The sequence below is a fragment of the Artibeus jamaicensis genome, unplaced genomic scaffold (genome assembly GCF_021234435.1).
Source record: "Artibeus jamaicensis isolate MK-2021 breed Jamaican fruit bat unplaced genomic scaffold, CSHL_Jam_final contig_685, whole genome shotgun sequence".
NCBI classification, from domain to species: domain Eukaryota; kingdom Metazoa; phylum Chordata; class Mammalia; order Chiroptera; family Phyllostomidae; genus Artibeus; species Artibeus jamaicensis.
In genome coordinates, this window is record NW_026521924.1 from 1,823,578 (window position 1) to 1,837,937 (window position 14,360).

Consider the following 14,360-nt stretch of genomic DNA (forward strand, 5'->3'; position numbering starts at 1 on the left):
CAAGTAGAGTTACAAGTCTGCATCAAATTTTGTGTTAAGCTTCAACATTTGAAATTATTCAGTGATAAATTATTTCACTCTGTGGAAATTATTCAGATGATTTAGAAGGCCGCAGCTATGAGTAACTGGTAATTGGCAACTTCATCAAGACAATGTGCCTGCGTACGCATCATGTCTTGTACGGAGTTTTTTGGTGAAACATCAAATCATCCAGGTGATTCAGCCCCCCTACAGCCCAGATTTGGCAACCTGGGACCTCTGGCTTTTCCCAAATATAAAATCACCTTTGAAAGGGAGAGATTTCAGAATGTGGATAAGATTCAGGAAAATATGATGGGGTAGCTGATGATGATTGGGAGAATTGTGTGAAGTTCCAAAATGCCTGTTTTGAAGGGGACCGAGGAGTCATTGTCCTATGTACAATGTTTTTTTTTGTATATTCTTAAATAAATACCTTTATTTTTCATCTACATGGCTGGTTATCTTCTGGACAGACCTCATATATAAATAGATATAGATACAGATATAACAGTGTTGAATATATAACTTTAAATATTGATGTCACTGCTCTCAGACTTGTAAAAATGCTGTAAAGGAAGAAGAGGGCAGGACATCATTCTCTGAAATTGACACCAGCTGCTTCATAACAATTACCACATACATTTCTTATCCTGCTGGCCAATGAAAAGCAGCCTCCTCCTTGAAAGCAAACATCTGCGGCCCATTTATAGTAATTTATACATGAAAACAGGTTTATCAAAAAAAATATTTAAACTTTGCCAATACTGAACATGTTCTTCCAGAAAAATGATCTTTCTGCCTCAACTGTACTATGGTTTCTAACTCCTTATTCCCCAATACTTTAAAACTTTTTCATAATATTTTTCTCTTGATGTGCTGCACAAAGACAGTTTTCCTTTGTGTGCCTATTCTCCCCATGCCTCTTGGAATGTGTGCTCACCTCTTAAGAGGGCAGAGGACACTTGACATGGGAGAAAAATGACGCCAAACCTCCTGCCTTCCCATTTTGAGTTGAGCATAATTTTAGAAAATAACACTAAAGTACACTATACTGGTTATAGAAGCTAGGCTACTTAGATTTAGGAATTAATAAAATAAAAACTCAATGAATCGATAATGGTATTATTTCCATTATTGTTGCTGTTATCACAATTACTCATATAACAAGGCAGATAGTTATCATTCAAAATTCAGGGATGCTGTCCGGCATGTCTGAAGTCTAATTTGTATATTTTAGTTACAGAAAATCAGAAGGAAATAGGAGAGACCGAAATTCTAAGTCAGAATGCTATTTTGAAGCACTCAGAGAGAGCCAATAATTCAGTTAAAACAAGTGCCACATGCCATTTACAGTTCATTGACAGTTCCGAAGCTCCACTCCACTTGACCTTTTATTACACATAGAAGAAAAAATCAAGTTCATTCATGGGAGCTGAATTTCTGCTGCATTTTCATCTCTATATTGTTAAGATGATAAATTCCCTCTACCAAGGAATTACCAAATAAACTCTGAATCACTGCTATAAAGATAATATTTATCAAACCATCTATGCAATTCATTCTCTACTTCAAAAGTCAGGATTTGTTTGGAAGTTATAACACCAGAGAAAAGTTCTGGAATCTTGGCTATATCAAATGCTCTAAGACTTAAAGATCTTTCCCTTCTGGGAATAAAAAGAGATGTATTTTTATGAATCTATGTGAATATCTTTTATTTTTTCACCTTTTTCCAGGAAAAATTCTGAAAAGCTATTTTCTCATTCAGCAGGGAAAGGATCATGTGTTCATATTTCCATTTTGAGATTGTCATGGCATTTTTAGTGTTGTTTTCAAGAGTAATAAGGCCCATAAAATGTCAATCAAAACCCACCACCAGCAGGGACTGTGTTGAAAGCTGTTACATCATCAGCATGCTTGTTTCAGCACAACACAAGTGGCATTTCTCATGTCAAAACTGAATTCACAACTTTAAATCTCAAATTTCCTGTGCCCTCTGGTTACCATGGGAGCCAGGACTGTGGTAGTCTGAGCAACCTGAGTCAAAACCCAGCTGTCCTATTGCCTAATAAAGTAATGAGTCACTTCATTCTCCCAGGTCTCCTTCTCCTGAGCAATAGAATTATTGGGAGGAGACATGAAGAAAGCACAGACCAAAGCACTTCTGATAGCTGCAGAAGAAAAGACTGCAGAAACTCTCAGCCCATGCATGCACTCAGACTTTCTAAGCTGATACTTATCTTCAAATTCAAATATGAATGCTGATGTAGTACTACTCAATAATCTTTACCTGCCCACCCAACCTCATTTACTATAAGACTGAATGCCTACTGTACTGTGTTCTGAGCTTGTATCTTAGTTGATGTAAAACCACATGTAGCACTGGTTTTCCATCCTAGTTCAAAATTAACACAAGCTAAAACATGGTGATCTGAGTCCTATACTATCCTGTTAAAGATGGAAAGGATATACCAAACCAGCATGCTATCATCTTCTAGTATGCTTCTCCACAGTATATTCTCCTATCACATAAGATATTAAATGATTTGTGAAATGAAGCTTCTTGAGTTTCCTATCCCAGATTTTAGTTAGCTATTACATTATGAAATATTCCCTTAGTAGGTGATGATGTGGAGAGAGATAAAAAGTAAATAAGTAGGGGGGAAAGCACTGGTTATGAGGGTGAGAGAACAAAGAGGCAGAAGAAGATATGGAGAAAGAAGATGTGAAAGTCAAAAGAAATTTTAAAAAGGAAGGATAAGAGGAAGATAAGATGAAGGAAGGAAGGGAGGAAGGAAGGAAGGAAGGAAGGAAGGAAGGAAGGAAGGAAGGAAGGAAGGAAGGAAGGGAGAAAGGGAGGGAGGGAGGAAGGGGAAGGGAAGAAATTAGGAGAAAGAGGGGCATCCTTTTATAGATTTTTGTTTGTTTGGTATTCCATGCATCTGTTATAATTTCATTTCCTCTTCAGCATAAAGCTTCAGTTACTCAAAAAGTATTTCTGAACTTCTTGAAATCTCATAATGTCCTGTGAAGAAAGACTCTAAATGATTATTTCTATTTATCATATGGAAAAAAAAGTTGTTTAGAATTTGATTCTGTGGCCCCCTACCTTTGTTCCTGCATATGATTTTAACCATGATACTTTCTTAATTATTTGAAAAATTCTCCACCTGTAGTATTTATTTTCTTCCACCCTTTACTAGGATTTTACTTAAAAAATTATTGAATGCATATCTCAAAGGAATATGACTCTAAAAGCAAACATCTCAACTAAAACAAAAGCAAGAGTCTTTCAATGCATAGATGTTGATATTGATACCATACACACAAAAATTGCATTTCACTGATTCTAAAGCATCATAGGTCATAAGGTGCACCATTATTTTATGTACCACTAAGAAAGAAAGAAAAAAAATGCTGTTTATTATATTATGGTATAACATCAATTACAAAGTGTGCATTCACTTCAGACTTTGAAATGAACACTTTGTAATTGAGAGACACTGTACAAAACAGCTGACCAATGTTTTTCAGAAGTGTCAAGGTCATAAAAGACAGACAAATGATTGCATGCTGGAGGAGATTAATAAGAAATAACAACTAAATGCAATTTAAGATTCTGGATGAGATCCTGGAATAAAAAGAAAAAGTTAGTAGAAAAATTGACAAAATTCAAATAAGGTCTGAAGTTTAGTTAATAATATATCGATGTTAATTTCTCATTTATTATAATCGTCATAGTTTTCTAAGAATTAACATTATAGAAAGTGGGTAAAAATATATATACACATAAATTTTGGAATTATTTTTGCAAACTTTCTGTAATTCAAAAAATTTAAAATAAAACATCAAATATCTTTTAAAAATTTGTACTTTGGAATAATTTAAAAATAGTAATTTAGAATTTACTATTCTAAATCAATTGGTAGATTTTACATTTACTAATTGTTTGATGTAAAATCACACAAATAATTATCTCACACATTCACATATTATTTGTTCATTACTTGAAAAACACGGCATGATAGAAATTGTCCTTTACTGTCAATCCCTAAGTTTTAGCTTTCATTTTGATCAAAATTACAAGGCACATCCTATAATTCCTCAAAATAATCACCTGGCTCTCACTTTTGTTCAATCTGGGCGATGAAATTTTTGGACTAAGTGGGTCTTAATGGCCATTACACTGCAAGTACTCTCAGAATCTATGCTATTAACTAAGTACACTATATAAGAGACTCTCAGATTAAATAAAGTCATTTGAAGCAATTATATTTTTTAAAGGTTGCATACAAACCTACACATATATCGTCACAGGCAGAGAGTTCGATCTATATAATGAGCATAGAATATTTTACATCCTGGTGAAAACCATTCCTGAATAAAGGTCTGCTATCCTACGCACAGAGAAGCCAGAAGTATGACACTGGTTTTTGAGAAAAGAAAGAGCAATTCATACAGTGCTGAGTCAGCTGGCAGAAGACAGGAAGAAAAATTTAATTGAAGGACCTTAGAACTTGGCCATTTATAGTAAGGAGCTTCAGTGCCAGATCACCCTGGACAAGAGACTCTTCACTTCAGAAATGGTTCTGGGGTTCAAGTGCCAGTTATGTGCCCATCCTTTGACTCTGTACGGGTGGGGGCGAGTCTTTGGTTCTTATGCAATTAAAGGTCAAAGTTTTCTCCCCTGTACATGCTTCAGCTGCATGGCTTGTGGTTTTGGTCTGTTGTGTCTGAAAAGCAACTCAATATCTTATTAGGACCATTTTGAGCTGATTTTGCAGTTACAAAGCCACGTGTACTCTGTGTTCACTGAGCACATAGCAATGCCAGCCATTATGAGTGTGAAAAGAAAGTCAGCAGTTTTTAATAAGTCTAGTACTGCTCCAAACCACCATCTCAGAAAAGGGGTGGAGCAGGCAGATATGTAACTGGAGACATACATAGATTTTACTAGCTGTTCACTCTTACCAAAGCTCTAGTTTCTAGTCTTCAGTCAATCTGTATTAATCCATGAAAAGAAGTCATTAAAATACTGTGTGAGTGATGTTACAGAAGATGGCTTCCCTAAAGGGACAAAAAAAAAAAAAAACACCTATAAGTTGTGTTTCCCAATTCTGTGTGGAATCTCAACAGTTTTTTGTAAAAAAGGCACACAATATTGATGGAGGACTCAAGAGTTAGAAATTTTTAGTTTATATAACAGCTAATAAGCTCAGTAATCAGTGCAGGTATGTATAAAGCTGTTGTTCCAGGAACTGAAGGTATGACCCACCTTGACTCAGGAGATCATATAAATGGTTCCACCTTAATGCCTCAGGAGGACAGCAAGAAATCAAGATGGTATCTGAGCCATTGTACTCCAGGGTGAGACATCCACCGCCCAGGACACAGGTGAAAAAATGCTGCAGCTTTTATCTGATTAACTTTTCCCTTGAATTCCAAACCTCTTACCTACACTTTTCTTCTCTTTGTAAAAAGGGTTGGTTTAAAATGGAATATAAGAAGATGGTCTGTTTGGGTATATAACCCACCATATTCTCAGGTCACCAGCCATTTGAATAAAGAGCCCATAAATACTCAGTCCCTGTCTCTGCTTTTTGGTTCTGGGAGTAGCAGGTAGTGTGAACACTGGCTTTTCCGGTTTCAATATGGCAGATGGATTGCAACATACTGATCCTTCATATTAAATACTTTTTAAAAAATTAAAAACACCTCTTTGTAATATTCTTACGCAGAGACATGCTATCTAAGCTGACCAGGTAAGAAAATTTAGCTGAAAAGACATTTAAGTCATTAAACATAAAAGCAAGACATAGAGCACAAACCTCCCCCTGGAAAGGCTGCGAGCAGAATGGTGGGGGGACCTACTATTGGGAAAAAAATTTGCCACTTTCTGTCTGTGGTTAATAAATTCGCAAGAATGGTAGATTCTATTATTGCTATTTCAACATATGCTGAAAAATGAAGGGTAACAACTAGCTGAGTAGAAAAGGAGTTTCTCAGTCAATGGTGTGAAGTTGGAGAAGACTCCCAGGCTGTGGAGGGATTAGACCTACTGATGTGTAAATTGGGATGGCCTTTTAAACTGAATCAGGAATTGTGAGCAAAGTATGCGTTGACTCCTAGTCTTTTGCTCTCTTCTGAAATTCCCTTTCTTTAAGAAAATTCTGACTTGGAGGCACTCTCCAAGTAGAACCTGAAAAACTTCCTGTGTATAACCAAATGAGACATGGTTTTCTGAGTCTTCATTGAAGGAGAGTTTTAGGCAGTGTCTAGTCTGGTCTAGCCTAAGGCTACCACTTGTGGTAAATTAGTGATTACACGTGCATTTTCTCAGAGTCGTGCCCTTTTTGGAGGCCAGACAAGGAGGTAGAGTTTCCATCCTGCTTGTGGATTTCCTTTGTCAATGAGGCCCTTGGAACTATATATCTCCACTGCACCTCAATTTGAGATATTTAATCTTTTATTCTAGGCTGTGTGCATGCTAGATCTTTCTTTGTTGGTTTGAATGTATTGTGGGGCAGGAGGAAGGTGAAGGAATGAAGGTGGTGGGAGGGAGGTTGAGACAGAAAGAAGGAGCTGCAGGAATGCTGGAAACACTTAAAGGGCACAAGAAGAATCACCGCTGGCAGCTCTCCTGTACTTTCCACCTGTGGAGCTTTGTACATGTTGCAACTATTTGTATAAACAAAGATCAGATGGGGAAAAACTAGACCAACACCTTCATAAATTCATTCTCAGTTCTGTGAGGCTGTAAATAAGGAAGAAGAAAAACATTGCGCAATGGTTTGTAGGTGTAGTCTCCAGACTAGCGGCATCAACAACCTGAGAACTTGTTAGAAATGCAAATTCTCAGGTCCCAGCCCAGGCATACACAATGTGAAATCTGAGGGGTGGGGCCCAGAAATCTGAGTTTTAACAACACTTAGAGATGACACTGATGCCTATTCAAATTTGAGAATCACCACTGCTTAAAATGAGTATGGGAAATTTAGAAGAAGTGGTCAACTAGCCAAAGTTGATTTTTTATTGGGGCTGTCTACATGCTGGTTGGGGATACTTGAGGGCTAGGGTCTGGACATAGAAACACGCAAGAGAAGAATTAAGTTTTCCAGAAGCTCTAAGAGTGGATGCAGTACCAAAAAGTACAACTGTGGTCCTCGTATAAAACTCAGCCTGGATGGAAGTTCCAGGACTTAATTCTAAAATAAAAATCTTGGTTTCCCATTAGAGTAGAATCTGCCAGAGCAATTCTTTTTTTTTTCTTCTCATCTACCTTTAGAAGGATGACAGGAGATAGGAATTTGCAGAGAAAGAAGGAAAAAAACAAACCCTCCCTAATCTCCTTCTTTTTTATGTGTCTGAAAATCTGGACCTCTCTGGAAGTTATTGTGACCCAAAGCCAAGAACCTCCCACTCTTAAAAGACATTACTGTTATTTATAAATCATCTCATTATGTTTCTGACATCATATTTACAAAAAAGAATGTACATTTAAATCACATAAATCCCTTTGCATCTTCAGCCCTGGCCTGATGGGAATTTGGAAATACAAAAAAAAAATGACATACATCTATGAGCAGCATGTGAAAGTAAGTGACTGAGTCTGATTTCAGATTCAGTAACAGAGGGACTTAAAGTTAAGTCTACTTCCAAAGCCACCATGTAGATTTCAGTTTAAAGGCTGTGTAAGCCTCGGAAATATGAGTGGAAGACAAGAGTAAATATCAGAATGTTAGGGTATGACCTGAGAAAAGTGAAAGAAGAATCAATTAAAACTATTATTATGATTGATAATTGGGGTACATATTACAATAAAACCACACACAAACAAAAAATAGAAAAAGATGGAGATGTCAAGTAGATGACAAATCCAATAGTCAAAATGAAAACAACATTTTTCAGACTATAAGGCACACTCCCACCCCCCCACCCCACCCCCAAATTTGGGAGGAATAATGGTTTTTAATGCTGCTGTTAAGTTCTGTTTACATTTACATTGGTGAAATATTATGTTATTTATGTTATTAAATATTTTACCACATTTTTTGCTTCAAAAATTTTTCCTATTTTCCTCCTCTAAAACCTAGGTGCATCTTATAGTCCAAAAATACAGTAATGTAAAACCATAGCTGGAGGAGCTCTGCACCATGGTGCTGCCCCCAGTAGAGGAATGGAAAATCCTTGGCATTCTTGATACCCCTGTCTCTCTCTAGCCTGTGGCAGATATCACTATCAGAGCCTGCACTCCTCCCTGAAGGGCACAGACTCAGCCCCACGGTTCACAGTAGCCAGCAGCCAATTGAGCCGAGTTGCTATTTCATTATCTATGACTGCCTGGAATGTGCCTGGGTTGGCAAGTTCCTTCTGCTCCCAGGCAAGGCTGCCTATCTTTGCTTTGCCATAGGAAGCCTCTGCCATATAATGTCCTCAAATCTACCTGCTCTAATAGCAAATTAGTATTTAATATTGTAATTCCAGAGTAGACCAAGAAGCAATTTTATGAATCATGTCTTTTCATATGCTTTTCAATGTTTCATATATACAAATTCATTTCCAAGTTCAATAAAGGGGGGGGGAATCAATGATTCTAAATCTATAGAAAAAAGAACAAAACTATGCAGTTATGAAAATTAATGGTATATGTATAGATCATATAAGTGTATCACAAAATATGGAGCATTTGCAAGTGGTACATGGTAACTATTTTTTTGAATTTTAAGAAAATTATAGTTTTTAAAAAATTGCAATGATTATTTTAATGTATAATATAAAAATATAATAACATCAAACCTATAAATGCATAGATGTTATTGCTATGTCAACAATAGGTAAAAACAAAGAAAAATTTACATTAGTTTAGGAAAAATATTAAACGAATACTAATACAAACAGCAAAAACCATGAAGGCAGCATGAGTCTGGCTGAAGTCTGAGACACTGTCACAGGGATGTAGAACGGGCTGGCTCTCTCCTGATCTCACTGATTTCCTGTGCCTTAAGGTCAGAGCATGCCAACTGCCCAACAATAGACATTTCTAACTGTCCCCAAACTAAGTGTGAATTATCCTTACCTTCTAACAATTGTCTTAAACTAAAGTTTTATAATTTCAAACCAACTAACTCATAAACTTAACTAAAACTTGAAAGGTAGAAAAGCTTAGCCCTTTATCTGACCCATAATCTACAATTAACCTGGTTATGTCCTCAGTCACAACTAACTAGTGTCACCTTCAATTAACTTTCCCAGGCAGCTTTTTAATTAGCACTAATAGTTCAAACCACTTAAAAACAACAGCACAACATGGCATGGTAATAGGACTGTTTCCAAGAGTATTAATTTACTCTGACAACTAAAAACAACATAATCCTAAAGGAAAAAAAATTCTAGTCCATTTTATCTTTGCCATTTGTAATATGTCCTTCCTTAGAGGTCTAATTTATTTGACATGTTTAGAGAAGCCATTTTTATTATCTCATATCTGAATTATACTCATTTTTGTTTATTTTAGAATATTATCAGGTTTTCTTTTGTCACAAGCAGTTGTCATTGGGTTGTGAGATTAGACTGCAAGAGATGTCATAAGCAGCAGTTTGTCACCACCTGCCACATTAAATAAACCTCAAGGTAAGCACTGGGTTACAAGACAAGTGAGCAAGTGTTTTTCCCTTCATCCTTAAGCCATGCACTAATTTGTTCAAGTAAAAGGCAGCCCACATTGTCAGTACTAGGTAAAAGCAGTAAGAGATTTAATAAAAAAAACTTTACATGGATGTTGTGGACCTCTCTGCCTGGTTTCAGGAATTGTAACCCTAACCCCCCACCCCATGGCTAAGGATGAGTCAGTGACATTTGGAACGTAGGCCACAGGAGACAAAGCTTGTCTCTGGTAGCAAATGCTGCTTCAGTTTCCTCCCTGCCCCCAAAGCACGATTGGAAGTCACTGACAGGTAAGACCCCTCAGAATAGGGGCAACCTAGGCCAGACATGATCACTTGGGAGGCCATCATGGAAGGACTAGGGGGGGCACTGCAACAAAGAGCAATGGCTTTTTCCTCCCCACCTCCCACCCCTACTTTGAGATAGTCTGAGTCCCCATGCCCTCTGGGAGAAGCACTTCCTGGCTCTAATTCCCCATAAGCCCGAATACCTGGTGGGAAGGGGTGCAGCTCCTTGCTTTGCTAGAGAGTATCCCATGTCTCAGGGAAAAATCTGGTATCACAAAGACTTCCTGAAAAACCTGTGAAATCTGCTCTGCTAAGAGTGCTTTCATTCATATGTTAAGGGTTTGAGCAAGAAACCCTAAAACTCTTCCTGACAGACTCTGACTCAGACTAAGCCCTCAGATTTCTTTGAAATGTTATCTACTGTTTGATCCTTGCCGCCCTGTATTCCTGTGTGTTACAACCCAATAAAAGTCCTTGGAGGAAGGGGCTCAACACCTTTTTCCCCTGAGAAACTGGCCACTGCTCAAGGCCTTTTTCCTCTGGGAAACTGGCCACCTCTCCTCCCCAAGCAGATCATGTCTCAGTCATTTTTACTCTCATCCGTGGCACATGGGGGGACTTGCAAGGAAAGTTGCCCCCACACATGGATAACCAAAAAACAGCGGGAAGTCACATTTAATTTGAATTATAATTTTTCTTTTTAGAAAAACAGATTTAAAATTTGTCTGCTATTAACCATACCATGAGATTCCTAAGTAAATCTGTGAAATAAGGGATAGTGTCTTTGTGTTCCCCAAGTCCCTTCTCTCACTGACCTCAGGCTGCTTCTGTGTCTCTCCCTCTGTCCTCCAGCAAACTAAGAAACTGCTGGCAGGTCTTGGGGTACACTCCAGTCTCAGGCTCAGACATTAATAAACTTTAAGAGAAGCCATGCTGCATTGTAACTTGGAGTCTCAGAGTCAGAAAATCTTCCAGACAAAAACTAACAAACTCCAAACAGTGACAGTCAGGACAGTAGTGGCAGAGGGAGGGAACACTGGCAGGCAGAAAGGGGGTGTTCACACGCTTCAGAAATGGACTCTTGGGACACACAAGCCTAGAAAAAGAAAGCATACCTCTCTCCTGAATGTACCATAAATACACTAAGAGCATTCACATCAAAATATATAATAAAATTCATCTGTTTGAAGGGCACAAACTATTGTAGATCCTGGGATATTGAACATGATAGGAGGAAAGGAATAAAACTGATAGCAACTATAACTACTATATAACTTAAGCTCCATTTTATAGATTAGAAAACCAAGGTACAGCAATGCTTTTTTTAATGTGAAAATTCACTCACCTGACTACAGATTCCACCTTTTCCCCCCCAATTTTATCACAGTTAGTTTCTCCAATGACCTATGGGAAGATTCAGCAAATGTACCTTTTGAATACAGTTTGTCTCTTCAAGTTCCATATGTGATGCATAGGTGGCCAAGGTCAGCACTTAGAACAAAAAAGAGCTACCACTCTACAAATTCAGACCAACGGGATTATGAAGAATCATTTATAAACTGCCTAAGGTACTGATTTGATTTTGGAAAGCTTGTTTTTACACACCAATATTATCATTATAAGCTTGTTTTAATGCCAATCAATACTTAAATTGTGCCATGTGACAGCACACACAGATGCAATTACTGCATTAGAACTCTAAGAATTGAAGCATTTATACATCTTCCCATTGAGAGTTGGAAACCAAATGCATTAATCATCAAATTTTTTAAAAATGTATTATCATTTTAAACAAATGCTCATTCTCATAAATACTGAAACTAAAGGCTATTTCTATCTAGTGTTAGATACATAGTAGGCAATTAATTCTGTTTATAGATTGACTGGTAACAGATTTCAGCAAGTTAACATCAAATACCTTTCTAGTCCTTTCATTTGAAGTTTGGAAAACCAGAAGTAACAATTGTTCCTTTAGAAATCAAAGGATGCTGGCCTCAGAACTCCCTGGGTTCTAGCCTTTAAAGCTATTTTCTTGAAAGAATTCTGTGTGACAGACACCACAACTGCAGCTCTGATGGGTCAGAGCACTTTCTCTTTCTCTTTTATAACATTATTAAAGAATGAATACAGCTCCATCTTCAAGGGCACAACTTTATGGGAGATAGGGACCCTTCACACTTTATGGAAAGGTCAAAGCTGTCCTAAAAATGGCCAGTGAACCCAATAAATTCTTGACTTGGCGGTCCACTTTATCTGCATTTCATCATCTCATTGAAAAATAAAGTGGCTAAGTCCTCCTTTTCTGGTCTATTCTTGATTAGATTTCAATAAGGAAGCATACTTTTTATTAAAATTTTGTCACAAACCACCGCATACTGTGCCTTTATCTTGCAAAGGGCATTTTAAATTTCTTCCTCTTTTCTTGAAAAAAGAATTAATTTTTGGCTGTTCTTTCTTGCTGTTCATCTTTCTCTGAATCTTTAAAAAATCAACAAACAGAACTACTGCCTTTTTTCCTATGTCTAAAACAAATGTGCAACAAGTATACTTTTAATTTTTTTTAGTAGAAAGTCACATTATTTCAAAAGAAGGAGTTGAGAGACTGAAACTCATGCTTTCTTCTTTGTGAAGACTGATGATAAAAAAATAAACAAAAAACCTGTTAATAACTCATAGTATAAAAATTCATATCTATGTATATGACATAAAACTTTGTTTTCACTGATGATATATATATGTTGTAGAAAGATCTAGCCAATACTTACAAAATTCATCTTTTAAAGATTATACAAATAGGCAAGAAAACTTTCTAATCAATATGAAGGTTGTGGGTTGCTAATGAGACATGTGGGTTGCATTTGAAGGAAGACAGTACTGGGATTAGCTACTTAAATATTAATAAGAAGTTTTCTGCTAAGGTCAACATAGGAAGAGAGATTTCAGAAAACATAACCACAGTCTAAAATCTCAACTTCAAATAAACTGGAAATATAATATGCAAGACCTCTTTCTGAGTATAGATCTTAGCACTTCAAATACACAATTCTAATAACAGATATAAATTATATTTCCTTTAAATTTTGGATTGCAACATTATACTCAATTTCTTTATACTTGAGACCATGAACCTCAACTCATGTAATCAAACAAAATTAAACCAATGTGAGACATGCTCAGCAAGGGGTGGGAATTAAGATGAATATATATTTTCTTTTGTCTGCCTTTTACAAAATCATGCAAATTCTATGCACAATTAGTGAGGATTGGGACTGCAATCTGATAGCTTGATGACAGAGCAAAATTAATTTGAAACAAAGAAAAATAGTAACTTGTGAAAATCATGCACACTTGTAAGTTACAGACACTGGAGAGGGCAGGGTGGTATGGGAGAGACCTCTGAGATTGGAAATGCCTTTCCAGTCAAACCTTATTTTTCCATTTTAGTTATTTTCTTTTAAGTTATGAGTAATCAGCCTAGAAAGAAAGAACAAGAAGCCAGCTCTAAATGGGAGAGAGGGTGCTTTGTCCTCTGTCATGGAAAAAACACAAAAGGAAAGATGGGGGAAGATAAAAGACATTGAGTGATGGAGGGAGGAAGCAGGAGAACTCATGTCAAATATCTTCTTTCCTCTTAGGAAAACCGAAGAGGTTATCCTTTAAGCACAGAGAATTGTCATGATTTTATGAATTTGGAAAATTAAAAAACGGTTTGAGATAGCTGTAGTGGAGAAGTGGGTTGCTTGGCTTGCTTTACTCACATTGGTTGAGTTTGTTTTGCCCCATCTCTGAGGCCAATGCTGTGCTCAGAGTTCTATAGCTCTAGCTCCAAAGCTTAATCAGAAATGAGAAATATGTGGAGATGTGCTACCACTCCTCTCTTACCTCATTCTCATAACAGACATTATTAATGGAGTATGATATCCTTTCTAACTGAGATGACAAACAGCCTCAGAATCCTTTTCAACACAGTGCTTCAAGCAGCCATTACTAATTGATCACAGAAGGTACTTGAGATGAAACCTAGTCATCACTATTGAGCAAAGCATCAAACTTGCTATGGACTTGGTTTTCTCATAAGAGGTTCCTGCTTAGTGAGTTAGCCTCTAGGTATGCCTGTCCTGTAAGGACTGAGTTTTTTTGCTCCTGAATTTCACTATCTTTTGTGTATGGTGATCTGATACCTGCCCTAGACCTCCTAGATAGTAACCTTGAGTTCAGAGCTGGCCTGTTCATGAGCACCACAGACCACTGCACAAAATCAAGCCTCTGACCCTCCACCACTCCACATCCTCAGGACTTGTGCCTTAACTGATTACCACTGACACACAGAGAAAAACTGATGCTTGTTGGTAGTCAATGGGATACGTTGATTCTCCACATATAAACTTGATG

The 14,360-nt window shown here is 37.1% G+C and overlaps 1 protein-coding gene across 1 annotated transcript in view; it reads right to left on the reverse strand.

Moving 5' to 3' along the window:
• Positions 1–14,360, reverse strand: part of MACROD2 (mono-ADP ribosylhydrolase 2) — a 2,162,759-nt gene that overhangs the window by 1,153,599 nt on the left and 994,800 nt on the right. The gene's annotated exons all lie outside the window — the stretch shown is intronic.